Below are 27944 nucleotides of genomic sequence, written 5' to 3'. Positions count from 1 at the left end.
CTGAATTCTTCTGACAGTTTCTTTCTGCTTTTCACAGGGATTGCAGACTACATTCAAAAAGAAATTTAGGAGCCACAGCACAAAATATTGCAACACCTAAAACTTTTTGGTACATGCTTCACCCAGAGCAAGACTCAGAAGCTATGCCTGGCAGCATAGGGTCTCTAATGCATAGAGAAAGTAAGGTGCCTTATGATGATATATAAAAGATTTAAAAAGCTCAGTAGTGACTTGTCAAGAGGTAGCAAATGAGAAATGAGGAGTGCAGGTTTTTAAATCTTTCCCCTTTAGGGAGCTTAGGTGTTTTACGAAGTATTAGAAAGAAGCATCTTTGTATTTCGAAATAGCTACAGTTCTCACAGCTTGGGGGATTTTGCTCTTTTTGATGAAATAGCATAAGAAGAAAAATCCATTCGTATGATATTCTGTGGGGTGAGTCAGACAAACAGCATACATCCCAGGGTTTCTTCATCTTTGTTTAACTCTGCTTTGTTGGTGAGTTTCGGGGAGTAAAGTACCACCCCTGATAGGGGAAGATCAATAGGGACCACTTAAGCAAAGTGGACATACAGTAGTTTGTGGGACCAGGTGCATGGAAGTGCCCTGAGGCAGTGGGCTGATGTCACTGTGAGTCTGCTCTCTATCATCTAAAGATGTTCATGGTGACAGGAGGAGGTCCCAAATAATTGGAAAATGGTAAATATGCCCATTTTCAAGAAGGCAAGAAGGAGGATGTGGGGAACTACAGGTCAGTCTGCAGGAAGATTATGGAGAAAATTCTCCTGGAAATCATTTCCACACACATGAAGGACAAGGTGATTTGAAATAGTCATTATGGATTTACTAAAGGCAAATTCTGCCTGACCAGTGCGATTGCCTTCTACAATGAAATGACTGGCTGTGTGGGGAAGGGGAGAGCAGTGGGTGTTGTTTATCTTTAGTTAGGCTTTTGACATGGTCTACCATCCTTGCAGCCAAACTGGACAGATATGGGCTGGATGGGTAGTTTATAACATGGGCGCAAATTGGTTGAACTGCGAAACTTAAAGACCAGTGGCTGGTCACTAGTGGCATTCCTCAGTGTTCAGTACTGGAGTACGTACTGCTTACAGTCTTCACCAACAATCTGGTTGACAGTGGCAAACACTCCCAGCAGGTGACACCGAAATGCGGGGAGCAGTCAATACACTGGAGGGCAAGGCTGCCGCTCAGAAGGATCAAAACAGGCTGGAGAAGTGAGCTCACAGAAATTTCATGAAGTTCAACAAAGACAAATGCAAGTGCAGCACCTGGGACAGAATAACCCCATGCAACAGTACAAGCTTGGCACTGACTGTCTAGAAAACATCTTTGCACAAAAATGCCTGTAGATGCTGGTGAACAAGTTGAACGTGAGTCAGCAGTGCGTCCTAGCAGTGGTGAAGTCACGACATACAAGAAAACTGAAAGCTGTCTTTGTTCAGCCCCTTTAAAGAAGGAAAGGAGAGATCTAACTGCTGTATTCAACTACTTATGGATGGTTACAGGGAAGGTGGAAGCAGAGGCTTCTTGGAAGTGCACAGCAAAGGGATGAGAGACAATGGACACAAAAGGCAGAAAGAGAAATTGTGAGAAATTTCTTTGGATGTAAGGAAGAAAATCCTTCATGATGAGGGCGGTCAAATGCTGGAAAAGGGTCAGAGAGGCTGGTAAGTAGAATCTTTTTCCTTGGAGATATCTGAAACCACAGGACACAGCCCTGAGCAACCTGATCTAACTTTGAAGTCAGCGAACCCATGACTGGGGTTTGGCTCCTCAGCCCAACCAGACCTCCAGAGATCCCTTTCAACCCAATTTTTTCTCTGATTCCTGGCTTTCTGTCCTCTTAAATGAAAACAACAAAGTCTTGCTCCCAAAATTACATTGACTATATACATGTGTCTGTTTTTTTTCATTCTGGAAGATGTCATTGCTCTCTGAGCAGCATTTATGTTGGCATGCATAAGCAATCCATGCCATTTTGTATCTTAGGAGAATGGTTCTAAATGGTAAAAAAAAAATCATCATAGTGTTTATCTATCACTTATGTGTTGTAGAAAAGAAAGGTTACTTCAGTTATTTTTTGCAGTCAGCTTTTCCATTTTATCTAGAAGCTTTGAAAGATCAGTGACGATTCCAGTATGCTAGTTAAAAACCCTATTTCCTTCAAAATCCAATAACCAGCATGACTTTAATAAATGCCTGTGGGAGACTTATTAAAGAACCCCAGAATAACTTTGCTCCATTGCCTTTTCATTTTCCACCAGCTTTTGAGGAGTCAATTACCTTTATTTTTGTATATGAATATTTGGAATATACCAGAGCTTTTAAAGAACTTTAAATTTGATGGACCAGAGTCTCACCTGTCATAAAAACATGATCATGTAACTGTGTGTCTGTACCCACATTGTAAAGGGGACTTTTAGGCACTGTTGGACTGTCCCAGCTCACAGAGCGTCAGGATGATAACCACAAATAATGTACAGCTGCTGGCTTTTGGAACCCATGCTTCCTCTTCCCCAGCTTTAGGGGATGGCAATAAAGGAATATTGTAGGATGCTGCTGCACATCAGGCTCTAAGCCACTATAGGTCTCCTTACATTGAGGTATTCCTGATGAGAGCTGTGGTCTGTGTCACTGCTTATTTTAGTACCTGAAGTTCAATATTAAGAGGTATGGAAGACCCGAGTAAAAACCTAATCTTTATGAACAAAATGAGAAACCAAGAACCTAACTGCTAAACTGAAGAACAGTGCCACGACTGGCACTTTTAGTTAGTTTAGGTTAGTGGCATGGTGGGTGATGGGAGGGGAGGGGTCTCTTGGGAAAGATAAAGGAGCAAAATTGTTGGTAGACATTAATGAACTCATCAGTTCTTAGAGACAAAATCTACATGCGGCTGCCAAAATATTAATAGTCTTTTTCTCTATTTAGCAGCTCGGAACATGCATGCCTCTGAGTAAAATCAGTGTTTAAAAAAGATACATACCAGATCCACATATATGCAACTTCAGAAACAAGTTTTTATTTTCCTGATTTTATGCTGTGCTGTTCACCTTGAAATGGAAATGCTGAAGTTGTTCCAAACACTATACCTGTTGTGAGTGCCAATGCCCGTTTTCATGTTTTATGCTTTTCTTTTAGCACGTGGAAGAGCCCTACAAGTTGATGAAAAGTAAGAAATAGTGACACTAATTCAAAAATGAAACAAGCTGAAGGAAGAAAGAGAGAACATTCATATAATAATTGTGTTTTGTAACTGTATTGTGTTCTAAGGCCACAGTATTCAGCTGGGGATTTTCCAGTCAGAAAGATATAAATACAGGCTGTGTAGGACAAAGACTGCCAATCTGGTATTTCCAGAAAATGGTAAATTTATCATATCGTGCATGTGCAGCATGTACAAATGCACCTTTGGAGATGAGTCAGGCTTACTAAGCAAGCATCTGTAAAACCAGCTGCACTGTAGAGGTGCAACGGATCATTTCAGTTCTTCCCAGGAGCGTTGGCCATACTGCGAAAGCATGCAGAATAGCTTCCTGAAAGCATGTCTTTCTGCATGGTGTCACAAAACCTGTGTGTGAGTACCGCAGATTTGTTCAGATTTTCAGGTGTTGTGCAAAGCAATCTGGAACAACTGCTCGTGCGCAGCAGCATCACGCCGTAAATAATGATCACATTTTCCAAGATTTGCACAGACAAAATTCCTGGGTTTCAAAACAGGTCAGCTTAGCTATTGCTTTGTTTACTGCTTTTTCTTCTCTTGTTTGCATGTGACTTGTTTGTATCGTTTTAACTGGGTGATAAAAGTTCTGTGTCTTCAGATGTGTTTCCCTGATTTCTGTAACAGCAGGACACCAATACGAAACTACGAAGTATCCTCTGGTCTCACAATACACAGTTAACTTGAGTGTAACGATACGTGCAGCTAATACAGGTATACGTGCTCCTACAATTACAAGGTGTTTGCTACGTCTGAAGCGCAACAGCTGCTGTAGTTGCATTTTAGCTGCTGTAGTTGCATTTTCGGTGTGCTTTGACTGCTTTTAATCCAGTAACAATACTTGTGGTCCTACACTGACCCACGCAACAGGAAGGGTTACCCATTCCAGTATGTATTCAGGATCCCTGGTCATTTTGTACTGGTAGGGTAGGAGCATCCAACCCAAGTGGATCCACATTAGTTTGGATCTACCTCAATGTACTGAAATTACGCTGCTGATAGCAGCATGGTCTTGGTTGTTTCAGTTCCCTCTGCGTTATTTTTAGCTGTCTGCAAACGTAGAAACAGTTACCAACTAGGGAAATCGTGATGTTATTGTATCAGCTTCCAATGAATGAGATAAGACCACATTTGTCTTTACAACCAGCAGCCTTTTAATTTGGCTGCAGTCTGCATCCAGGCATGTATGTGTACTGCAGTGCTTGCTGCAACAGCGATTGTGACAACCACATACCAAGCTACTTTTAGCTTGCCCTTTCCATACCAGCCTCTTTGTATTTCACCCTACAGCTGCATCACTGTGTGCGGGGTAGTCAACATTAAGCCTTCATTTTGCCTTTTGTTTTTTTGACTGTGTGGACCTGGGGGTCTATATTTGCTTTGAAAAAAATAATTCAAACATTCTACAGATCTTTACTTACATGGAAAAACTCCAGCATGAACAATAACAACTGGGGAAGTGTTTCACTTCCCTCTTCTGTTTCTCACAGAGTTGACTATCGACATCATATAAGATGCGATGACAGTTAAGGACTCAACAAAAGCTTCTTTTCAGAAAACTTGCTGGTACAAATTAAAAATAGACAACAGATGATTAAGTATATCAGTACTTCTTAATGCTGCATGATTTCATCTCCATTTAACCTAGGAGTGGACAAGAATTCTAGGAGAAAACTGTCAATTTGACTCTGATATTGCTGTAATGAATGAAGGCCCTTTCTCACCTTCTTTGGCTCCCTCCCCTCCACCTCCCTGCATCCGCTCTCGAGCAGCACAAAACACGCTGAAATAAATGAGCAAGCTATGCTTTTACTTATCCTCGCCCGCCGACATTTCCCTCTATTAATCAATAGTCGTGGCAGACGACTGCGACCCACCACCCGTCTTTAGGCAGAGGGAGAAGAGACCGTCAGGACCTGACCCGTTATAGCTCCCCCACCACCTCCCCAGCGCAGGTGCCCGGACCGAGCCCGCGACCCCGCCGCTCGGGCACCAGCCGGGGAAGCGGGGCTGGGCCGAGGCCGCGGCTTCCCCGCCGCCGGAGCTGCCGTGCGTGACTCCCTTCTCCCTCTGGAGGGAGACACAGTCCAGCTTTTGGCTGCCGGCGCCGCCGCGGCCCCCTGCCCCTGCCCCCGCTCCAGCCGCCGCGGCCCCGGCCCCGCTCCCCCGGGGGAGCTGTCCAGCCCTGCCCGGCCCGGCGGCTCCCTCCCGGCCCGGCGCCCGGCCTCCCGCCGGAGGGCAAGAGGGGGCCCGGGGGAGCGGCGGCGGGGCCACCCGCTCCCGCGGCGGGGCCGCCGGGGATCCGCGGGGATCCCCTCCTCCCCCGGCCACGTGTGCCTGCGCGGAAACTTCGCACCCCCCGCCCCGCCGCTCGGGAGGGAAGCGGAGGGGAGAGAGCGGAGGGGAGGGAGGGTTGAGCAGCGCCGTGCCGCGCCGTGCCGCGCCGCGCCGCGCCGCGCCGCGCCGCGCCGTGCCGTGCCGTGCCGCGGGGGCGGGCGGGCGGGAGGCGGCCCAGCCCCGGTGTGTGCGGGCCGCGGGGGAGGCGGCGGGAGCTGCCGGCGGAGCCCCCCCTCCTTGATCAGCCAGAGCGGCGGCCGCGGGGACCTGCTGCCTCCTAAAGGGGCTGGGGAGGCGAGCAGCGAGCAGCCGGATAAACACCGGGGAGAAGGGCGTCCCTCCCGCCCCCCCCGGCAGGGCGCGCCTGGAGCTGCCTCTGCTTGTCCGGCCGCCCGGGGCAGCCCCGCGCCCCTCCGCGGTGCGGTGCGGTGCGCGCAGGTTGGGCGCGGGGCGGCCGCTGCTGCTGCTGCTGCTGCTGAAGGTGAAGCTCTCGCTCTCCAATTACTTTTCCCAAGAGGGAGAAGGAGGCAGCAGGAGGGGGAAGTCGTGCTGTGTGTGAAAGGCAAACCAATCAGAGATGCTCTAACGGAGGGACTGCTGCAGGACGCGCCGGCTTTTCCTCCCTTCCTCTGCCGGCGGGGCTGAATCGGGACCGCACGCAGCTGGCGAAGGGACCGGAGCCGCACCGCGCTGCAGGACTTCCTCGCCCTCCGCTTTTCCGATAGCTAATCCATACTTGTCCTCTTTTAATTTTTTTTTTTTTTTTAATGCTCTAAAATCGTGCACGAGAAACACTTCAAGTCCCACTTACTTCACCCTTCCTCTAGCATCTCTTAGCCGGATTCCTGGTGTATTCCCAGAGAGGCGGGGGGACACCCGGGCCCCGGCGGACGGCTGCCTGCCCCAGCCCGGCCGAGCCGAGGGGCGCCGAGGGGAGCCGAGCGCGGCGCCGCTCCATGCCCCCGGGCGCTGGCGGGGCGCGGGGCGTGTGCCGGCGATGCCCGGGCGGTAAGGCTGGAGCTCCCCCCCGACGGGAGGCGGCCGATCGCTAGGTTTTTCCAGCAGGAAGCGGGGTTGCAGGTAGGTCCAGGGGCGTGTGTCTGTCTGTCTGTCTGTCTAGGCGCCGGTGGGGGAGGCCGGGAGATGCCCTCCGCGGCTGGCGGAGACCCCGCGGGGCGGCGGGCGGAAAGCGGCCGCGGCGGGGCCAGGCGCAGGGTGCGCGGGGCGGCTGCTGCGGGCTGCCGCCCTCCCGCTGCCCAAAAGTTGGGGAAAGCAGGGTGTGAGGGGCAGCTGCCTTCGCCGCCCTTCCGCGGCTCCTGCCGGGTGCCTGGGGCAGCCTGCTCCAGCCCTGCGCCCGGGGATCCGCAAGGCTTTTTTTTTTTTTTTTTTTCTCCTTTTAATTTTATTTTATTTTATTCGAAGGAACACTTCAGCGTTTCAGCAGAACCGTGGGGGGCCAGGGGAACCCAGCCGTTTTTCAGCCCAACTACTGGTGTAGGAAGGGTGGCTGCTAACTCGCAGCACCCCCTGGCCCTTGGGGGTTTACTCTGTTCTGGAGCCCGGACACCTTCAGAGACCGGCTGAAAGAGCGAGGAGTCATTTTATGAATCCTTTGAAAAAAAGAGCTATGAAGAGATGGTTCATGGCTTCATTTCTCTCTGTGTGTAATGCTCCCCAAGTTGTGGTGTAGATAGTATGAAACATATCTTGTCCATCCACATTGCTTTCTTTGCATTTCAGTGAACTCATTTACCTACTAAATACGTTGCAGGTTCTGTATGCCACAGTGAGACGGCTTTTCCCTTATTCCACCCCATTTATAGCTTTGCAAGAGAAAGTTTTAAAATAACCTGCTTTGGTCCTGTGGAGCTGTAGGATCGGACACCAGGTTATCTATGCAAAGACTAAAGAGCAATAGCTTGCACTGACCTGTTAGGAGTTGCCATGCATGGCTCTTCTGTATGTTTCATTCTTACCGGGAGGTAAAATCATTGCTTAAAGCGTTTTAAATTATATGTGTAGTTACAGTTGTCTCTTTCCAGCTTTTGCTTGGAGATTATCAGTATTTTTCTTTTTTAGATCACTAAGTACCTCACTTCTACCACCTTCCCCCCCCCAGTAGACGCCGGCTCAGTATTTAAAGAACCATGCTTTGACTTCTGCAGAACTGTCAATTTAAATAATAAACATACTCAACCTCTATCCCTGAAAGCGCCGTAAAGCATTCAGGGTCTTAGGGTCTTCGCACAGCAGTGGATACATTTAAATGACTATTGACTAAGTGATAATTGTTATCTGGTTTCTCTGTTTTACGAACTAGTTTCAGACATTAGCATTCAGCCTGCTATATGTTTAACACTTTAAAGCTACTTTATGGGCTGATCTAAGTGAAGTCAAATTGATAAATTAAGATTCTTTTCTGTAGCGTAGGATAAATGCTAGAAAAATAGTAGTTCAATGGCACTAGGAATATAGCTTAGCTGAAGTTGGGAAAGAGCATACTAAGGCATTTTTATTAGGGGTGGCAAAGGTTACATCTTTCATTATACTTTTTCACAGTAATTGTGCAGTCATTTCATACTGATGCCTAGTTTTGTAAGTGTATAATTAACAGCAGTAAAGGAATTAATATAAATTTCATTATTAGCATTTTATTTCAGAGAGCTGATACTGCTGAGGCAATACTCAAAGCTATGTGCTTTTTGGTTTCATAAAGTCCCAATTTCCAAAACTCCAGTGCTGTTATTCTTATAAATGTAAACTACCTAAGTGCCATAATTTCAGTGGAAAGCTTTGCTCAGTTGGTTGATAGCAAATCAGGATTACTACTCACCGGTTCCACATGTAGTTTGAACATAAGGGGGCTTTCAAAAATGTGGTATTAATTTTAAATATGCTGCTGGTAGTGGGTGACTTTGAGACAAAATCTTGATTCCTGTCATGCTGTTTTAACCAGAGAATGACGACTAATCTAGCAGTATCTTTTATCATACTGGACATACAGGGTAACCTTTTTACCTGTCTCTTCTTATGATCTGAGGGATCTCAGCTTTACGTCTAGATGCTTGTAATGCACTTGATAATTCTGGTGGGGAATACATGAAAAACTTGTTCTGAATAGAACTAAATAGATGTGTGTACAGACAGATATTGGAGATTGCTTTACTGGCAGGTTGCAAAGTGATGATTCATTGAACCCTATCTAGGTTTACATAAAGCAAATAATACTTTACACTGAATTGTGGTGGCAGAGAAACATGTAGCAGCCAAGAAGTTTCATAATTTCATCACAGGTGATGACAGACTTGATAAAGCACGTCTTTACAAATGCAGGCTATATGTTTTTGGTGAACAAAATATACCATGGAATTTTTCAGATCTGAGCATCTTCACACTTAAATTTATTGCTGGCTGTATTGCTACTTACCAACCTGTGTAAAGCCTAAACAGTGTGTTAGAAATATGTTGTGTTAGAAATATGTTTATGTTGTGTTATGTATGTTTTACTCACTATAAATAAGTAATAGAACAATGCTAACTAGTTATCACACTAAAGGAAATCACTGACTTTGGAAGACAGAAAATCACAATTACCTAATACTCATCTACAAAAAAATGTGATCACCATCTTGAAAAATTATTCTGAATGATACAACTATCAGTGAGCAAGCAGTTCTATGCCCCTGTTTTAACTTCTGCAGGATTTTATTAGAAATGCTTCATTAAGCCACATTATTCTGCAGCTGTTTGTTCACTGAAAATTAAAATAAAAATCAGGAAGTTTATCCAGCAAAGCAGTATTATTTCCTTTGTTAAGTACTGAAAGTTCAAACAAAAAAAAATCCTTTAGCATCAGTGTGCCAGAAACACTGAGTACATCCTATTTTTGTGATATATGGATGGCATTTATTGATGCAATTCATCAATGTATTTATTAGTCAAACGTCATCAAACAAAGCAAATAAATGAACGTAAACAAAGACTGCATGATGATACAGAAGCTAAAGCAAGGGAAGACCCTACAAATCTAATTAATTAATGTGCAGTCTCATATTTACAGTCTATATTTAAACATCTCATTTAAATGTCTTTCTCTCATCGATTTTCTGCTACATCTCCAGATAATTCAAGCAGCAATAGCTTTTCATTTGAAAATGCATTTTCCATTTATCTTTTGAAACACTGAATTTTAAAGGCATTGAGGCAAAAGTTGTGTTTGGATGAATATAACAGAAGGGTCCTGTGCCAGCAGAGCTGAATACTGACCTGTCCCTGCTCACGATCATTTTTCTGTGTTAAGAGGGGCATCCCCAACTGATGCAGACTTTCATTGCTCCATTGGAGTACTTGAAGCTCTGACATTTTAAGCCAGCTGGAGATTCGCTCCATTATCCTTAGATCACTGAATTTAAGTGTGCATTTTAAAAAGATTTTGCTTGCTTTTTTTTTTTTTTTAGGGTGAGAAAACATTTACATAGTATACTGAGCTTCACAGAATCCATTGTAAGTGCACACCTTCACATTTTAAATACTTTTTAAAAACAGAGGCCCACTCTTGGAGCTATTTCAACAGGAAATTTGGCCCAGGGATTTGTTTTTTTAAGCTGTTAATGTATACTTCAAAACACTCCTCCTCATAACTCAGTTCAGATTTAGACATAGGAATGAATGTGGAAACATCAACAGTAGTGTCGTTCATTTTTCCTGGTGACAGCTACAGAGCTATCTCCTTTTGCTCATGGTAGAACTTGGGAAGACAGTGATTTTTGTGCTTTGATTCTTTATACACCCTTGCCAGCGACTCTTGCTTACCATATGTAGTCAGTTATTTATCAAAAGAGAAGACAAAATAGTAATGGCCACCTAATGCACTTTTTCATACTGCTAAAGCAAAACAGTCACATTTTTAAGAGAAACAATTCAACGCATTTTTATAGACCTTCTTTCATGCAGTGTGTTTTGAAAAACGCTTTGGAGATAGAAAGGAGAAAAATAAAGACATCGTGCTTTACAGTATTAGTTATGGTAGGACACTACATGCTTAAATGGGATGAAGTCACTAAAAAAAGCTTACTTAGCTTTTTCTTCTGTTAAGATGCGTCAGGGCACTGATTTGTAGAATGTATTGTAGCTGTAGCTATTGCTTGAAGTAGCACTAGAAGATGCTTTGTATGGATTTGATTCTTAGTCCTTGTGTGAGTAAGCACTTATAGGAGTAGCTCCTGTATCTTTTGCAGTATGGAAGAATCACTTATATAATTGCATGTGTAAAAAGTGGGAAATTGTGGGTTTTTTCCCTTATTTAAAGCTTATCAAACCTCATAATCTGTACTATGTTAATAGCTTATGTTTTCCAGTAGCCTCACTTCACATCTTGCTGATCTTGTAATATGAAACTTGAACACAGGTCTCTCGGCACCAGGACAGCATTGTGTACAGCCGCCCCTACTGTGAGCATCCCTTTAACAACGCCAAGGGGAGAGCCATAGTACAGGTGAAAGCACACAGAGCTTTTTTTGGACTCGTGGGTGTTTGGTAATCTTATGCTTAAATCACGAATTGGAGCTAAGGCTGCATAAGGTGCTTTAGATTGACAAACTTCACAAGTAAATAAATGCACAAGCACAGTTCAACAAACCTATTCAGTTGTATAAATAGCAAAATATTAAGAAATAGGTTGATAAGTGTGAAATATTTTTGAAATAGTTAACCAAGCTTTTAGTCTTGGTTGTATGCTGGCCTCTCTCTGTGTGGAAGATTTCTTGCCTCTGTTGGAATATTAAGATCCCGTATTTGAAGATGAGGTACTGGACTAGATGAACCGCTGGCTTGATCCAATAAAGCAATTTCCTTCTTGAAATGCAAGGAGGCAGTATTGCAGTACTGTATATTTTAACTGACTTACTAGAACCAAACTGCAATTGCTTAGTGTACTGGTTTTGCTTTATTTTTCCCTTTTAAAAGCAGGCTATAATACATTTCTAAAATAAATCTCTCAGTAACATGCAGTCTCACACCAGCTCTTTTAGAGACAGGAGCACAGACCTGACAAGTCTCTCACATTCGCAGTGATACTCTTGTATTGGATTTCTTCCACTCCCCCACTGCAGTTTCTGTATCACATATTGATAATGCAGAGCTGTGGCCTCTGGTCCATCTTGCCACAAACCAGTTAGCTATGCGGCGTGTGGCCTTCCACTCATCTCTGTCTGACACGTCGTGTCACGGAACAGGGGAGGGGGTATGGCACAGCCCTTGGGTCACCAAATGGCTTTTCATGCTCATCCAAGCATCTTTATGCAGGACACTCTTCCTGGTTACAGGCTCTCCCTGTGGCTTCTCCCTCACCATGTGAAACTACACATAGGAGAGAACATGTCCCAAAGCCTCTGATGTGCAGTCTCAGGCTAGGTGCCGCCTTCTGCCTCGTGGCTGTGCAAATGGGAGATCTGTGAGCACTGCATTAAAACTATGTGCTCTAGGTCCCCTTTCAGTTGAGACTTTCTTGGTGTTTGTTCCCGCTTAAGATATCTGTTTGGCCTTTGGAGTTCTAGGCTCAACCATAATTCGTCATTGGCTGTTGTGTCATTGCACTTAATGGCACGGCAAAGTAACGCAGAATGACTCGATGGCTTTGAGGAAAGATAATGGCTTTCTGTGCCATTTGTATGTAGGAAACTCTTTAAAGTTTGGATCTTTTCCAGTAAGGGATGAGAGTCCGTACCATCTGAAGCTTGTCTCGTGGTTTATCTAAAATGAGTTAGTAGTCTTAGTTCGGTTTTTACTATAGAAGTGTCCAAGTCGCAAAAGTCACCACTAGCAAAAATTAGGATGTGCTCCTGCTTTGTGCACAGAGAGGCAAAACCTGAGATCTCCTCACACAAGGCATTTCAGCTGTAAGCATGTGGCTGTGGGACTAGTCAAATTAATTATGTACTTGAAGACTTTTCTGAAGTAAGCCTGAATAAACGTTGCTAACTGCTTAGAGTGATCCATGTTGAAGGCATGTAAGTGGGGTGCTGTTGAGACGACTATGTTTGTGTCTGTGTTCTGGGTATAAATTCAAGACTTGAGCTTTGTTTCAATGGCTTGTCAGTCCTGCACCTTTTATAAACATTCAATCCCCTTAAATTCAGAACAGACACTATATAACAGCAGGTAATTTTCAGAAAGATGCTACAAGTAGCTACCCTGTATTATAGTATTAGAAACTACAATTACAATCATGTAAATTTTCAAATGTGATGTTACTTGTGTGGCACTAAAGTAAAATATCACTTTCTGACAATGTATATCAGGCTATGGTATTCCTGCAAGAAGTGGGGTCATATTTAAAGCTTAATTGCAGAAAAAAGATCTGTTTCAGCACCATGACAGGAGAAGAATACCTTCTCTGGACTGTGTTACCTGTGTTTATTTAGCTTTGAAATTTTTTTATCTATGTATTGTAACAAATAAGCTATACTTAAATAAGATGGGAAGTTTTATCTTGAGGTCTGGTAGCAGCAGCGAATAAAGTGAGATAAGTTCTGGTTTATAAGCGTACTGGAATCAAGACAGAAGAAATATTGTATTTGTATGCTAACGTAACATGCTATAGATCAGACACGATATTATCAGCCAATATGCTTAATGTTGCCTGACACTTCTCATTATATGATCCTGCTTTTTTCTGTTCAGTCTAGAATCACAAGGAATATCCCTTGCATTGGAATTAAGGTAATACTTAAAACACATTACTGCCAAATTGTCCAAACCTTCATAATCAAGGCATTACATTGGTATTTGTGCGATGGATGTTCGAAGAAAGAAGTGGCCATGAATGCAGGTGCTGGTTGAGCTTCTGATTTAGGAAATTTTTTTTTTCCACCCATGCAGATTCATTTTCCTTTATGGCAATGAGATTTTATTATTTTCTTCTTGTAAACATTATAGTTTGATTGTTCTGGTTTAACCCTGGTAGGCAGCTCAGCCCCACCCAGCTGCTTGATCACTCCCCTGCAGTGGGATGGGGAAGAGAATCCAAAGGGCAAAAGTGAGAAAACTTGTGGGTTGAGATAAAGACGGTTTAATAGGTAAAGCAAAAGCTGCACGCACAAACAAAGCAACATAAGGAATATATTCACTACTTCCCATCGGCAGGCAGGTGTTTAGCCATTTCCAGGAAAGCAGGGCTCCATCATATGTAACAGTTACTTGGGAAGACAAACACTGTAACTCCAGATGTCCCCCCTTCCTCCTTCTTCCCTGCAGTTTTTACTGCTGAGCATGGAGTCATATGGTATGGAATATCCCTTTGGTCAGCTGGGGTCAGCTATCCTGTACCTCCAGTCTTCTCACTGGTGGGGCAATGTGAGAAACAGAAAAAAAGGCCTTGACCCTGTGTGAGCACTGCTCAGCAATACAAAAACATCCCTCTGTTATCAACACTGTTTTGGTCACAAATCCAAACCACAGCAACTATGAAGAAAATTAACTCTATCCCAGCCAAAACTAGTACAATCTCCACCCTTCATTCTTTACCATTTACATCATGCTCAGGTCCCACACTATCCAATACATCCTCATTAACCACCCCCCTCCCCTTCCCACCCTTTGATGTATACACAGGTGTCATTCCCTTAGTCTGTGGGCCACCCACATAAAATGTCCATTGAGTTAATTTAGTCCATGACTTGGGTTCTATCTATTATGGTGGTCACTCAGGACAGGAGAGGTGGTGTGTTGGGTGGAGTTATTGGGCACCAAAGTTTGGGTCACTGCTGCACTTGCACTGCTTTTTTTGAGGCTCATCCTCCATTGGTTTGGATGGTTCCTGCTATAGTACGTCCTATAATATGCAACTCAATTCATAGGTTACAATAATCTAAACGTATATCCATTACAATCTCGACCTCTGATCCCTTTGGACCAGGCTATAGGGTTTAACATTGCAATGACCTCCTCCCCTTGTCCCTGCTCCAGCACGGACTTATCCACAGACAGTCTCTTCAGGGGTATACCTGCTGCGGTGTGGAATTATCCACGGCCACTGACACTTCAAGGTCACAAATCCAAAACACAGCACCTTACAAGCTACTATTAAGAAAATTAACTCTATCCCAGCCAAACCCAGTACATTGATAGAAGTATTTTTGGTGATTGCATCCCAGATTTTGATGTACCACATAGATCAGTTTGTGGTCAAAACCTAACAAAATAAAAGGATGTAACTCTGGGTAACTTTCTTCCCCTTTTAAGCTGCTTGTGCTTCATCTGGGAATCTGAGCCCACATGCTGTAGTACTTCATACATCACTTTGTGCTTTTAGATGACTGTATGAGGTTTTAAGGGGCTTTTGCCCTCATGTTTGTGCAGGCTGGTGTGGCATGCATTTAGTTGTGACCATGCAAATGCACAGCTGCCTTCTCCCATTCTGATCATGTTTGTGTCCTCTCATGTAATTGTTGGGGTCACTGCTTATGTGAAAATATACTAGGAGAAAGTTTAAGCTTAGCTCAGGTGTTTTGAGCTTCTTTCATTTTGAGGCTGTGGTGTAAGGTTTTAGTTTTTTTTTTTTTTTAACAGTATAATTATTCCTAAATGTTTCAGAATTTCTTTGGAGTTGCTTTGATTTGTTGCATTATTATACATGTGTATTTGACATCTGGTAAATACACGCGTCATGCTTTTCAAAAATGAAGTATGCTTTTAAAAGCATACTCAGAGCAATGGGTATATAACAGTTACTCTATTTTCTTATTGGAAGAGAAATTACAAAATTGCTAATTATTCACCTATATGAATTCTACATAAACTCCCTCTGTGAGAAAAGTGCTGACACAGCTATCACTATAGCTGCATGAATACACTGAGTCTCTTTAATATAACACATTGTTCCCATTCCCACTTTAAAAATTGAACTCCCAGTAATGAAACTCATATTCTTCTCTTCCTCATCATCCTCTCAGCTGCCCATAACCTAGCTCTTTCTCCTCTAGCTCTCCTTGCCCTTCCTTTTCTCTTCACTGTTCACCTCATCTGCATTGGTGTCATATGATCTTTCCGAATGTCAAGTAAATGCAGACTGCAGTCAGCATTACCAAATTGCTTTCCTGCCAAAAAAGTCTCTTTTCATATGCCATGACCCATCAGCTCACAGTTAGCTGCAAGTCATTCTGATTCCCAAATTTACAATATATTTTCTATTTAATGAGCTATTAAACATTATGCACTTTTTAACTTCATCTTTTCTGACTAACTGCCTTCCTCCTGATAATTATAGCTTTAGAAAGAAACAATTAATTTGAAACCAATTCTGCAACAGAAGTGACATTATTTAGATAGCATTCCTCCATACCCATGCTCTAGGGATTATCTCATTATAATATATTTATATTTGGAAACTCCTTGAGACCATTATATCAGTCCAATAGCCACCATGTTGTCACCAGTAATATAGACAAGACTACTGTGTATGCTATTTTAATAAAGCACAAAATGAAAATAGATACGTGGATGGATGAATAGTTAATTTTTGCTTTGACTAAATAAAAAATATCAGTTTATGCTCTTTCTCCACTCCTGGAGAATGTTTTGAGTAAACTTAAGCACAAACACAAATAATATTCCGTATGTATTGCATAGATGTGGACATTTTGGAATTGGTATGTTATTCTTATATATTCTTTTGGTAATGGTAATATTCAATTTGTTAGAATAATTCTTCAAATTGAGTGGTTGTCTAATAAAAAGTTTGCAAAAATTGCAGATGAGTCAGTAACGATGAGTGAGTTCAATCTTTGTTGCTCACAGGTTCCATTACATCTGTGTATTTATTAAATCCAATAATATCTACTAGTTCAGGCTATATAATCCTGGTTCTGCCATTGTGGTTAATTATGTCTAGTTAATGGATACAAACTAAATGCCGTAAATGTGCATGCATTCTGCCAATAGCTTAGCTTGTGGTAAATCCCAATAACCTTTCCATGAATTCTAATTTTTTTTTCTCTGCTACTCAGAGTTCCACTTTAGCAAAATATGGAAATGATTAACAGGAGGAAACTTTGACCCTGCTATGGCAGAAGGTAGAAATGTACATTTTAAAAAGTCTTCATATTTCAGGTTTGAAACTTATGTTCAAGCTGTAGTAAAAGTAAGTCTCTAATAAACTTCCTTCCTTCATTGTGTATCGGAGCTCGTGCCTAGTTCGCACAGTCACTTTGCGGGAACAATATTGAAAATGTTCCTGGAGGGAAATTTCCTTTCTCTGAATCAGTAGATGTTAAATGATGATTTAAAATGAGTGCAATATACATATGATTGAAAAATGTGCTGAGAGGTTTTCGAGCTGCCTAAAATTCTCATCACCTTCATAGCTGAGGGGTGTGATGTGTATCCTCTGCTCTGTTGGATACTGTAAGTTCACAACTTGTGCCTTATGCACCTTTGCATCCCCTTTTGAGTAAATAGCTAAGTATACAGATGAGTAAGTAGTTAAGCAGATGGCTTCACTTCTCCCCTTATTTCTCTTGAAGCTGGAACTTTTTGGTTCAGCAATGCTTCCATTCAGTTGCAATCTTTTCTGGTTTCTTGGCATAGTAACGTGACAGGCCTAATTCTGTCAGTTGAAATAAAATATTATTTATATTATTATTAAGGTGATTCAAAGCCAGATTTTTAAAACAAAATATTTTTTGTTCTCCTAAACTTCCTACCCATTAAACAAAGAGGTAAAAGAAAAGTCTCTGTATAACCAATCCTACCTAAACTTTACTATGTTATTGGGAAAAGTAAGACGCTATGATTTAGTGCTTATGTCCACAGCTGTTCTGAGTTGCATATTTCAGTCTCTCTGTGTCTTTCTTTCAGTATCTTAAATCAAGCAGTTGTTGGTAATTCATGGCCTCCTTCCTGGAGAGACAATTTGTAGCTGTCTGGTTCTTTTAATTTCTGTATATATTCTGGTCTTGACCAGAAGATCTGTATGACTTTTATCTAGCACCTGGAAAGAACTGGCCAAGCTATTGCATCTTTAAAGTTATTGTCTCTCCACAGATGTATTTATTCTTCTTTTTATTTACAGCTGGTACTTCCACTTGCATATAAAATACATTTATGTCCCAATAAGAACAACAATCCTAAAAAAGTTATGAACTGATTTTATATGAATAGCTATGTGACAGTCAGAAAATTAGTATATATCAGTCCACATTATCAACAGAAACTGTGAGATAAACATGCATAATTTTGCCGTATATACAATACATTCCTGGTTCAGCAGCAGGCTGTGGAGTTCAGATCATAGTAATGATAGATTGTAAAGATTTAAAGGTACATCTGTCTCTGTTTACCACTTTTGGGGTTGTTGTTTGTTGGCTAATGATCATTTTCTCCATTGGTCTTTGCCAAGGGATGAGTCAGGCCTACCATAATGGTTTCGGGTATTAGATGATGGGTAGTTTTGGAGGTAGAAGGGATGTTGGAGCTCCTAATGATATGTTGGCTCCCACAATGTGATTAGTTCTAGTAGAAATTATTATTTGAAAATACTTTTTCTCTTTAATCTCTCCTTTCCCCTCATGTCAGGAGAATTTTTAAATTTAAGTTAATGTCCATGAAATAAGAAGTCTGTGATTGGAGCCCACTGGAAAAGGAAACATCATAATGGACAAACAATTTCTCTGTTTTGTTTTCATCAGCTGTTGCTGATGTTCTCCAGTGACTATGGCCTTGATAAAGACATTTAGTTTTTATCCAGTAGTTCTCTTTTGTGAAGGAGAACTGAAGTTGCTCTGTTAAGGAACTTCAGTAATGGCTAGAGCCAGACAACTCGTGGGACTAGACTCTAACAAAAGAAGGAAATGAGAATGTGAGAAAATACTGCTTCGTACTTCGACAAATGCTTTGTCATATTCTTTCTGTTGGTTTATGGTAGCCAACGTTTCATGTAATACTGTTACAGGAGGTCTTACATAACGCTAATTTGTGCAGGTATTGAACAGCTGTTCCCATTTCAGAGGAAAGAAGCTGTACCTGGCCTCTACTTTTTGTTCTATTTTTATTTTGTGCTCTTTTCACATTTGTGGAAGACATTTCATTAGTGTTTCCCAGAAATGTCTAACCATACATCGGAGAAAGACATGTCTGCCTATGACTTTCTATGGAACCCTGCTTTGTAAGGGCTTTTCATTCTTAACTATTGTAAATACTTTCTGGCATTGAAGAAGACAAGAACATAATTGGTGAAGAGGAGAATGATGGAGATGATTGTGCATGTCCTTCCTTTTTAATTTAAACAATCTTTAACTTAGGATTCTATCCAGGAAACACCTTCTTTGAAAAATGAAACCAAATCTATTGTTCCATTAGATTTTTTTCAGTTTTTTTTTTTTAATTGTGATTGATTGAATGAAATAATGTCTTTGATGAGTAGCTGCATACTAACAATTAAGAGCTTCTATATACTTCTAAATACATTCTTCTACAAAAATTGGATTTATAAGTTAAATATTCCTCACCCCAGTGAATAATAATGCCAATTACTTTAGTACTTGTGTCTAGTAAGAGAGCACAACTCCTTGCTTTTCTTTTTACTAGCATAATAATTTATAGTAGTAATTTTCTATGAGAGTTTTAATTTACCAAATTTCCGATGAGCTTGTCATGATTCCTGAACGAGGTCTGCTTTTTCCCCTTTCTTTGCCATTTGAGGGCGCTTGCTCCTACCTCTGAATGCTTTCAAGCCCCTATCCCTTTATCTCTCTTTAAGCATAGCCATTATTTTGCCATCCCATAGTACACACTGACTTTCAACACCAGGCTTCCTTGGCGGGTCTAACAGATTTGTGACCACGGTTGAATAAAACAGCCAGAAAAATTTTAAATCCAAAGTTATTTTTAATACTAAGAATCGAATATAGCAAAATATAAAATGGATTTTAAAACAAGGGCCATCCTTTCTGTCTTACTCTTTAGTTTATCTCTTCCAGTTGGTAGTCCAGGTTGGTTTGGCTTCTGCAGTTGCTCAAAGATCTGTGTAACACAGTAGCTTTTTTGAGAAAAAGTTAAAGGACTTGAGCAACAGACTCCACAAACAGGACAGAGATGCAGCTAATTTTGCAACTGCTTGCAGTTCTGTCATTAGTGTTGGTTATTAAAATAGCATCATATCCCTTCATGGTTAACTCCATGTGTTCATTTTCTCTGCTAGCCTTCAATACTATAGAGCTTTCAGACTGAGTACTGCATACCTCCTCTTTAATTTCAGTCTCAAAGGTGATGAAGGAAGTTTAAAACCTGCTCAGATGGCCTAGATCTGTCAGAGAAAAGAGAGTCGAGCCCTTCACATAACCATTGCAGTTACTCTGAAATTCACTCTATGAATCTCATATAATAAAAGCTCTTTGGGTGGCTGATTTTGATTGAAAAGGTGAAGGTAGAGCCACCTTTCAGCATTTTCAACACTAATAAAACTTGTAGTTGGAATTTACCTTTTTACTGACATTAGCAAGTCCGGAAGCTGGAGAACAGCTACAATTGTGTTTTATCACCATCTTGTATTGCTTGATTGGCCTGAATATCTTTTTCTCAGTGATTAAAATTTATGATTTGGAATGATACAGCTAGGTGTAGCAGTAGTCTCATAGGTCTCATAGTATTATGTTTCTTTGCCTGTTCAAAAGTATGGTAGTAATTTTATTTTTTAAAGTTATTCTTTTTAATCTTGAAGCCTTTGCTCAAAAATGTATTAAATCCCCTGGTATTTGGAGAAGAGTAATAATGGTGCATCGTAAAATAAAATTCCTGAGCCAGTATAAAGAATCTGAAAAGAACACCTTTTTAGACATCTTCCTCTCTTTCTTCAAAAAAAACCCAACCAAACAAAAACAAACCCAGCACAAAACACAAGTTACACAAGATTAGAAGTAAATACACCTTTAGTTGTGATTCATTTTGTTGTTAGATAATGAACCTTTGCAAAGTTACATTCAAAGTTACAATGTCCTATTTTAATGATAATAGAAACTGCTTCTTCAGAAACTTTAGTGATGTGCAAAGGGTAAAACACTTTGTGTGTCACCTTGTTGCCGCTTTGTGAAGTTTAAAGGAGTCCAGGGCTGCTTGGTTTTTGGTGTTGGAAATTCGGTCATAGCCTACCAAAAAGGACAGTAGAGGCAGGATTGAGCTTGAGATTGACACTTAAAATAGGTGTCCAATTGTAACTATCTACATGTGAGGTAGTTGCTTTAGCTTCATAGCCAAGGGAGATCCAGGGTAGGGTTCAGGTGTGTAACAAAATTTAGAACACTCCAGAGTATCATCTGGCCTCCAAGTGCTACTTCAGATGGGTGCAGAATCCAGTCTGAATCAGATGCAAGATACCTTGCATCATATGTGCCAATTTCTTCCCTTGGGCATCTCAGATGGTTCTAGATGGTTATGTTCAGGCACCTGAATCCTGTTCCTTATCAATAGACCTCTAGACCGATGCTGCTTGCCCTAAAACATATACCTACTTTGGATCAGCTGAATTGTACTTCAAGTCACGGCAAGTTGGTCAAGTTGAATAACTTGCCCTAAAAGTGTATTTTAACTACCTATCTGTAGTGACACATTTTAAATGTGTCAAAGTATCTAAGATACTTGGATAGGATATATAGCACTGTATCAGATCTATGACATGTGACTCATGGGCATGTTGGATACCATGTTTAGTCAACTGAACTGAGTACTTATGTTTCAATGCCTAAATTTAGGTGTCTTAATCTTGAACATATTGGTACCTGTGTTACTGACAGATACCAGGATGAATAATAGCATCATACACAACAATTATGAAATTAATTAACCTTGGAGGCAGTTTTTGCTAAAACTTTATTTTCATCTCTTTCTTTGTCTGTCATTTAGTGATGTAGTCTAATGCAAAATCCTAACTTGTGAAAAAATACCTCTGTTCCCAATTCAAAGGCTGGATCTTCAGCTGAGGACTGAAAAATCTCACAAGTTATAAGCCTGTTAGCCAAACTGGGTAAGCTAGATTTAATGTTTCTGTCAATTCTAAGAGAAATAAATAATCAGAGAATGGCTTTTTAAAAGTAGGTCTGGAAAGGGTGATTTCAGCTTTCCTTCTAAATCATAAAGAGCATGACATTAATTAAATTTTATTTCTCAGGTCAACTTTTGGTGCTGAGAGCACCATCTAGAAGGATAGTTAACTTCAGAACAAGCATTTATTGGACTATGTTGTAATAGCGGGAAATGAGAGGAAGAGTTTCCACATGAATGAATAAGCATATAATGAATGCATGTAAAAATCTACTTAAGGAATTTCAGAGCAATAAACCAAATGCGCAGTCCTGAAAGAGGAATATTCTGTATTAATTATTTTTGTGACAGTGGCTCTTAGCATAACCAGTCAGGAGTGAGGTGCTGAACAAAGACAAAGCAAAAGGTTTTTCTGTCCTTTACTTTGGTTCACTTGCAAGACTGACCCTTGCAAGAGAATCTTCAGTCCTTAGTCCTTACTGCAGCTGCCTGCCATTAGGTCTAAAACTGTAAGACAGAACACTGTCCTAGCTGTGGCAGTGGTCCATGTGCCTCAACCTGTGGGAAGTGGGAAGTATATAATTTCTAATGTTTAGTAGTGTTTTATCAAAACAAACAATGAGAATGTTATAAAGATTTTCTTTGCAGTTTTGATTTTCCCATGAGCGACTTGACTGTGATTCATTAAGTTTCTTTAGTTTTGGCTCTTTGTAGAATATGGGTCTACTGGCATCAGTCCCCAAACTCCCATTTTGCTCATTGGAACTGGATAGAATCAATCTACAGAAAAAAACCACCAACAGAAAACAAAACAACTCTCCTTTGTCTAATGGGAGTAAGTAATACAAGTAGTACATCTTCTTTACTACCTCTTAGATTATTCTATGATTCTATGATTCTATGATTATTAAAATCTTTACCCCAGAATTACAGAGAATCTTAAACATAAGATGTAGATTTGCTTATCGTTTGTGTTGAGAAGTGATTCTTAGTGTAGGCAGCAACAGTTAAAGTCACTAAGTAAACAAAATGCTTGGGCCCCAATCCTGACATGATTAGGCAATGTACCTTCTTTCCTCATCCCATATCCCCCTCTTTTTTTCTTCCCCAGAATTCCTCTCTTCATTCCTCATGATCAGCAAAATAATTTTTGACTGTATTTTAATTTGCTGAGGGTCTTCAAGGCTCCTTACTATTTCCAGACTATGAAGAACCTGTCTTGATTCCCCCCAATACCTGTATTTGAGAAGCTCTAGTTGCAGGACACTTGTATTAGCAGAACGTCAATATCTGACTAATTAGAGATGAAATGCCAAATAAGTATTGAGTAATGCAGTTTTCTAACTTTCTAATTAATTGCAAAACACATGAAAATGTTAATTATGGTTGGAAAGATCCTAAGTACCATTTTGTGAAGAGTTCTTACAATTCTAATTGCAAGAAATGATGCAAATAACGAAAGATATAATATTTGAAATAAAGGTTTCTCATACCACTTAAAATACAGGCATAAAATATTTTCTGGCAGGTAAAATGGTAAGCTCCTACAGAAATATGAGGATTATACTTCTTTCAGTGAATAAACATTATCCTTCTTATGTACTTAGCTGCCTCCTTTTATAACCAAAAAAGAAAAAAGAAAAAAAAAGTTTTAAAATTTGCTTTTAAAATGCTTATACAATGAAAAAAAACATTTAAAAATTCCTAGTACATTATTTGTGATAACTTGTGATAACTGTGATCACAGGTTTCATAACTAATGACCTAATCTGTCTTTAAATGTTAGAGTGGGTAGATGTACTTAGATTGATGGATACAGTTTAAAACCCTAGGGCCTGTCTGTAATAGAAAGAATTAGCATCAGCAATTTGTACAGCTGAACTGTAGAGTGATGGTGAATGCTGTTTAGATAAAAATGAATGAAGGATGAACTTTGTTTAGCCCTGGTTCAAAGTAACCATTACATATTGGACTAGGTTTTGACCAAGCCATGTGCCTGCGTATGGCTAGAATGCCCACGAGCAGTGCAATAGCATCTTTAAAGCAAGACATCTAATGGTTAGCAACAAGGCAATACTACATCTGCTTTAGGCCTTTTTTTTTGCTGAGTTCATGCAAATGCATTTCACAAAAACGAGTACAAACAGCTGCCCAGCAGTACTTGTGCAAAATGAAACATTTCTGCTGAACCCATTTCATTCCACTCTCTGTATCCCTTAGATGGAATAGATGTACTTGAAGGTTGTAACAGAGCGTGGTTTCTAGGAAGCAGCTCACATGCTATACACATGCATATGTACCTGCTGTAAACAAATGCAGACTTTGAAAAAGAACAGGAAATAAAACTGATTTATCTACTTTTTGATTATTTACATGGTAGCTTTTGTAGGACCTATAATAATCAGGATACACATATATTGTGTTTGTAGTGAATATCTGTCAAGAGCTGTTAAGTTCTTTCTCCGTATTAAGCAGATTGCATTATTAACTTGGGTTCACTATTTGCATTAAATTTGAAGCATTACCTTTGTAGCTTTTGGCAGGTTTTATTTCAATTGCTATACAGATGCATTTATAATCAGCCTCCATGTTTGTAATAAAAAAAGAGGGAGAACTTTGGAAACCCTTCTGAATTGTTTCACCTTTCGTTTCCTGACAAGCCTTCCCAAATGCATATACTAGAATCATTTCCTAGAAGAAATTTTGCTACTCTTACTTAGTTCTTCATACAGTTTCATTTCTTTTCCATAGCAGCATGGAAGAGAGCATCAGAAAAACTTTCACTAGTTCATCCTACTTCCTACTCTAAACGTAGAGCAGGAAGTCTGCTTTCTGGGGAGCTCACTTGATTTTTTGTAGTGTCCAGCTGACCTGCTGGGCTACGTCAGCAGGACCGCTTAATGCTAATGGGAAAGAAACTTCGACATGAGGAGACAGCAGATTTTACCTCGGGTGATGCAGATGTTTTTCTCAGAGCCAATAAACCCAATCTTCCCACCCCCTCCAGTCAAAGCATCTTTTGGACATGAGGTCTGCATTTTCAGCTGCTGCATGCCCATGGTACTTTATGTTAGGGATATGAAGTCTTTATAGCTTCCATTGATCTCAGTTATAATTTGCAGGTCTGCAGCTTAGAGTGGAAACTTTCTATAAGCACAAATTAAGATCGCATGTGTAAATTGTGAGACAGCCTGCATAACTTACTGTCATTTGTGCATGTAAAAAGATTATGTGCATACAATTCAGCCCATATGCTGAAAAAACAACACTGTGTTTTAATCAAATTCCCTAATTAAATCAAATTTAAACTACTTGTTACTCTATCTGCCCTGAAGAGTCCTGACTCAGATATGTATGAAACTCTTCTCTACACTAAAGAAGCAGCCGTTGCCAGGTCAGAATTTTGAAAAATTACTGGAAATACAGCTTACTCCAAAGGCAGTTAGGAAGTCCTGGAAAAAGGAGATGAACCTTAATAAGTTTTGTATTCAAGTAGTCTACTCGAAGAAACTAATCCCCATCTCACCTAAATAATGTTTTTGCATACTTTTACTATAATGATATCTGCAGTGGGTTTTATTTCCAAGGACTTCTGCAAAACATTCCCAAGAGAGAGTAGTTTGGTGATTGCAAATAGTGTCGTGTGTTGAATTTCTTTTTTCCCCTTTCTTTCTCTAACATGTAATTGAAATTTTTGGCTTCAAGCCACATGTGGTTTAGAATATTTTTAGGTCGTGATCACTGAACAAGTTCTCGTAAGAACTGCATCCTCATTGCACAGAGGATGAGTTGGTATTTCTAGTTCAGATTATTTAGTTCAGTGATTGTAGCTATTATGCAGTACAGATGACAAGACAGACCTTTGCCTTTGTGCTTTAGTTAGAAGGCTTAGTTAGCCAGGAGATCCTGTCGTGTCAGCTACAAGGTTAGAATCACTGTGGACTTTGGATGCTTGGGAGAGCTGTTACAGCCTTAAGATAAAAAGATGTGGCTCTTTAGTGCAGGAATTGATATTCAGTGCATTTTTAGTTGTGGCATTTACTGTTTCAATCCCTAGTGAAACAACCTAGAAACAATAATCACATTAGCTAATCAAAACAGAATTTGAATCCCTTTTTCTGATCTAGACAAAGCTATCAGGACAGCTGCATGCTAGTCTGAGGATCCAATCTGAGTTTTCTGCAGGTGCTTTTGATTGGTCCATAAATATGCCCAAGCTTGGGCTGCAGGCAGCAAAATTTCAGCTGATCAAACTTGTGTGTTTTCCTGTAGTTTAGGACTAATAGATTTTGGGCCTTGATATGTGTTGAATTTTTTGAAATTCTACAGGGGAATGCTTTTATGACCTTGCCTGTAATTATTGAAAATGCTGTCTTTCCACATCATAGTTTGGAGAGCAATTTTCAAAATTGTGGAAAATGAGAGCTTGAATAGCTATGCAGTTATCTATGATGACCAGGGCAATTTGTATTGACCTGTTTTAATTTTAAAGAAAAAAGTATCGGCTTTTACAAATCTTACCTCACTTACACATTCTGTCTGATTTCATGATATCGCTGTATTGTTGATGCTTCTGTATATAGGAAATTTGCCATCTTATGTTGGGGATATATACAGTGCATCTCATACCAGCTGCAGTAGAGCATTATTGAGCCTTAGTGATCACTTAGTCAAATTGGAGCATCTCATCTTGTAGGAAGATTGGTAAATCAGGCTTCCTTTTTTCAGGGCTGGGCTGAGGTACTGGTTTTCAGCCCTTCAGTTTGAAGGACTGAAACTTCTCCAGAAACAGTACAGGGAAGTTGGGTGTGAAACTTGTTCTTTGACATGGGAGCAGTTGAGGTCAAAGCAAAACATACTCCATGGGAGACAGCGTCCTCCATTTGGGAGCTGCTTGCAGGTAGCAGACTCTTGGAAAAAGGACTTGGCACTCTGAATAAACACCTGACACCAATGAGTACTCCAGTGCAGTATGCAACTTGTGCTCTGTCTGAAGCTGAGTAAGTGCTTTCAGAATCTTTACTTAGTCAACTGAAGTTACCCACTCCAGTTATGATGTGTCCTTCAAAGGGTTTACGGAGAGGCAATGTTCATGAGATGGGAGTTCTGTAGAGAAAGGTCATCCTCATATTATCAGAAAGTGTTTTATAGTAAACATAGGGGCCAAGCACTTGAACCTGTGCATCTTGAAAGGAGTGCTAGATAGAGGAGTGTGACCACATTTTAAAAAATAAACAAATAAAACCCACATAATTTTTCAATTCAGAGCTCAAGACCTGTTTTTAGAATAAAATCTGTCCTCGATGGTTAGCTTGAAATAGACAATAAAACGTTAAGGATGCCTTTCTTTTTTTGACCTTTCCCGCTTCATACGTCTCAGCATAATGTTGTTTACAATGTAAATATGTTTAAGTATTTTAGGAACAAGAAGCAAGATCTCAAGTTCTGGAAGGAGCTGAAAAATGAAGTGGAACTTTTGGCTGCCCTTCAAAAACTTCAAATCCACAAAATCTTAGATCAATGAGCTTAGCTCATCTAGAGACTTCTCAAAGAAAGTGTTGTATGTATGGATCTGTGGCCTAAGCATAGATGTTTTCTGAACCATGCCTGTGAAAAATGGATCAAATACTAGATTTCACTATCTACTTTCTTTGATTGCCTGGAATAGAAGACTGTTCATAAAAAAAAAAAGTTTCATTTCTGTTTTTAAAATAAATTAGCTGTGACTTTAGGGAGATTATTTAAAATGAGATTTTTTGGTAATGTCCTTGAAGAAGACGTAATATATAGCTTTTTTTCTTTGTTTGGATATTTTGAGGACTTTTAGATGTAACTGTCAAAGAGAAAAGTATCATGCTAATATGAATGACCAATAATAAGCTAATGTTGATTAGATTTTTTTCTTGCCTATTGAAATGCTGTGGTTCATCTACTTTGATCGTTACAGAAGGGGAAAAGAGTCAGCTTCTCTTTTGAGCACTCTTGGGATATTTATTTACAATTCAGCATCTATCCAAAATTGTAATTTGGGGTGTGGGAGAAGTGATTTCCGAAGTGATGGATGACATTTGTGTGTGAAACCAAATAGATGACAGAGTCCTTTTCTTTGTCACATTGAGAACTCACTGAGAGCTGTTGCAAGGCCAGTGTGACAGAAGCAACTCTGGCACCATAAGTGCTGGTAATTGTGTCCAAATTCAGCTAGCTGCTACCTGGGATGTGGGATGCCCAGAACTAGGGTAATGGTTTGAATAGGCAGTGCCAGCAGCTGGAAGGAACACAGAAAGGTTAAAAACAGTCGTGGGGGAATGGAGGGAGCAAGAAGGCTACAGGGTCC

General features: G+C 40.5%; 1 protein-coding gene across 3 annotated transcripts in view; it reads left to right on the top strand.

Annotated features, from left to right (window-relative positions):
* The first annotated feature begins 5749 nt into the window (after positions 1-5749).
* The window catches only part of TAFA2 (TAFA chemokine like family member 2), a 191317-nt gene continuing 169122 nt past the window's right edge, over positions 5750-27944 (top strand). For all 3 annotated transcript variants that reach the window (XR_015706879.1, XR_015706878.1, XM_087767506.1), the window contains exon 1: positions 5750-6658. The gene's annotated coding sequence lies outside the window, so the exon portion shown is untranslated. The remainder of the gene's footprint in view (positions 6659-27944) is intronic.

The sequence above is a fragment of the Nipponia nippon genome, unplaced genomic scaffold (assembly GCF_047370975.1).
Source record: "Nipponia nippon isolate SJK-2023a ecotype South Korea unplaced genomic scaffold, ASM4737097v1 scaffold_3, whole genome shotgun sequence".
Classification (NCBI taxonomy): domain Eukaryota; kingdom Metazoa; phylum Chordata; class Aves; order Pelecaniformes; family Threskiornithidae; genus Nipponia; species Nipponia nippon.
This window is presented reverse-complemented; position numbering and strand designations above follow the sequence as displayed.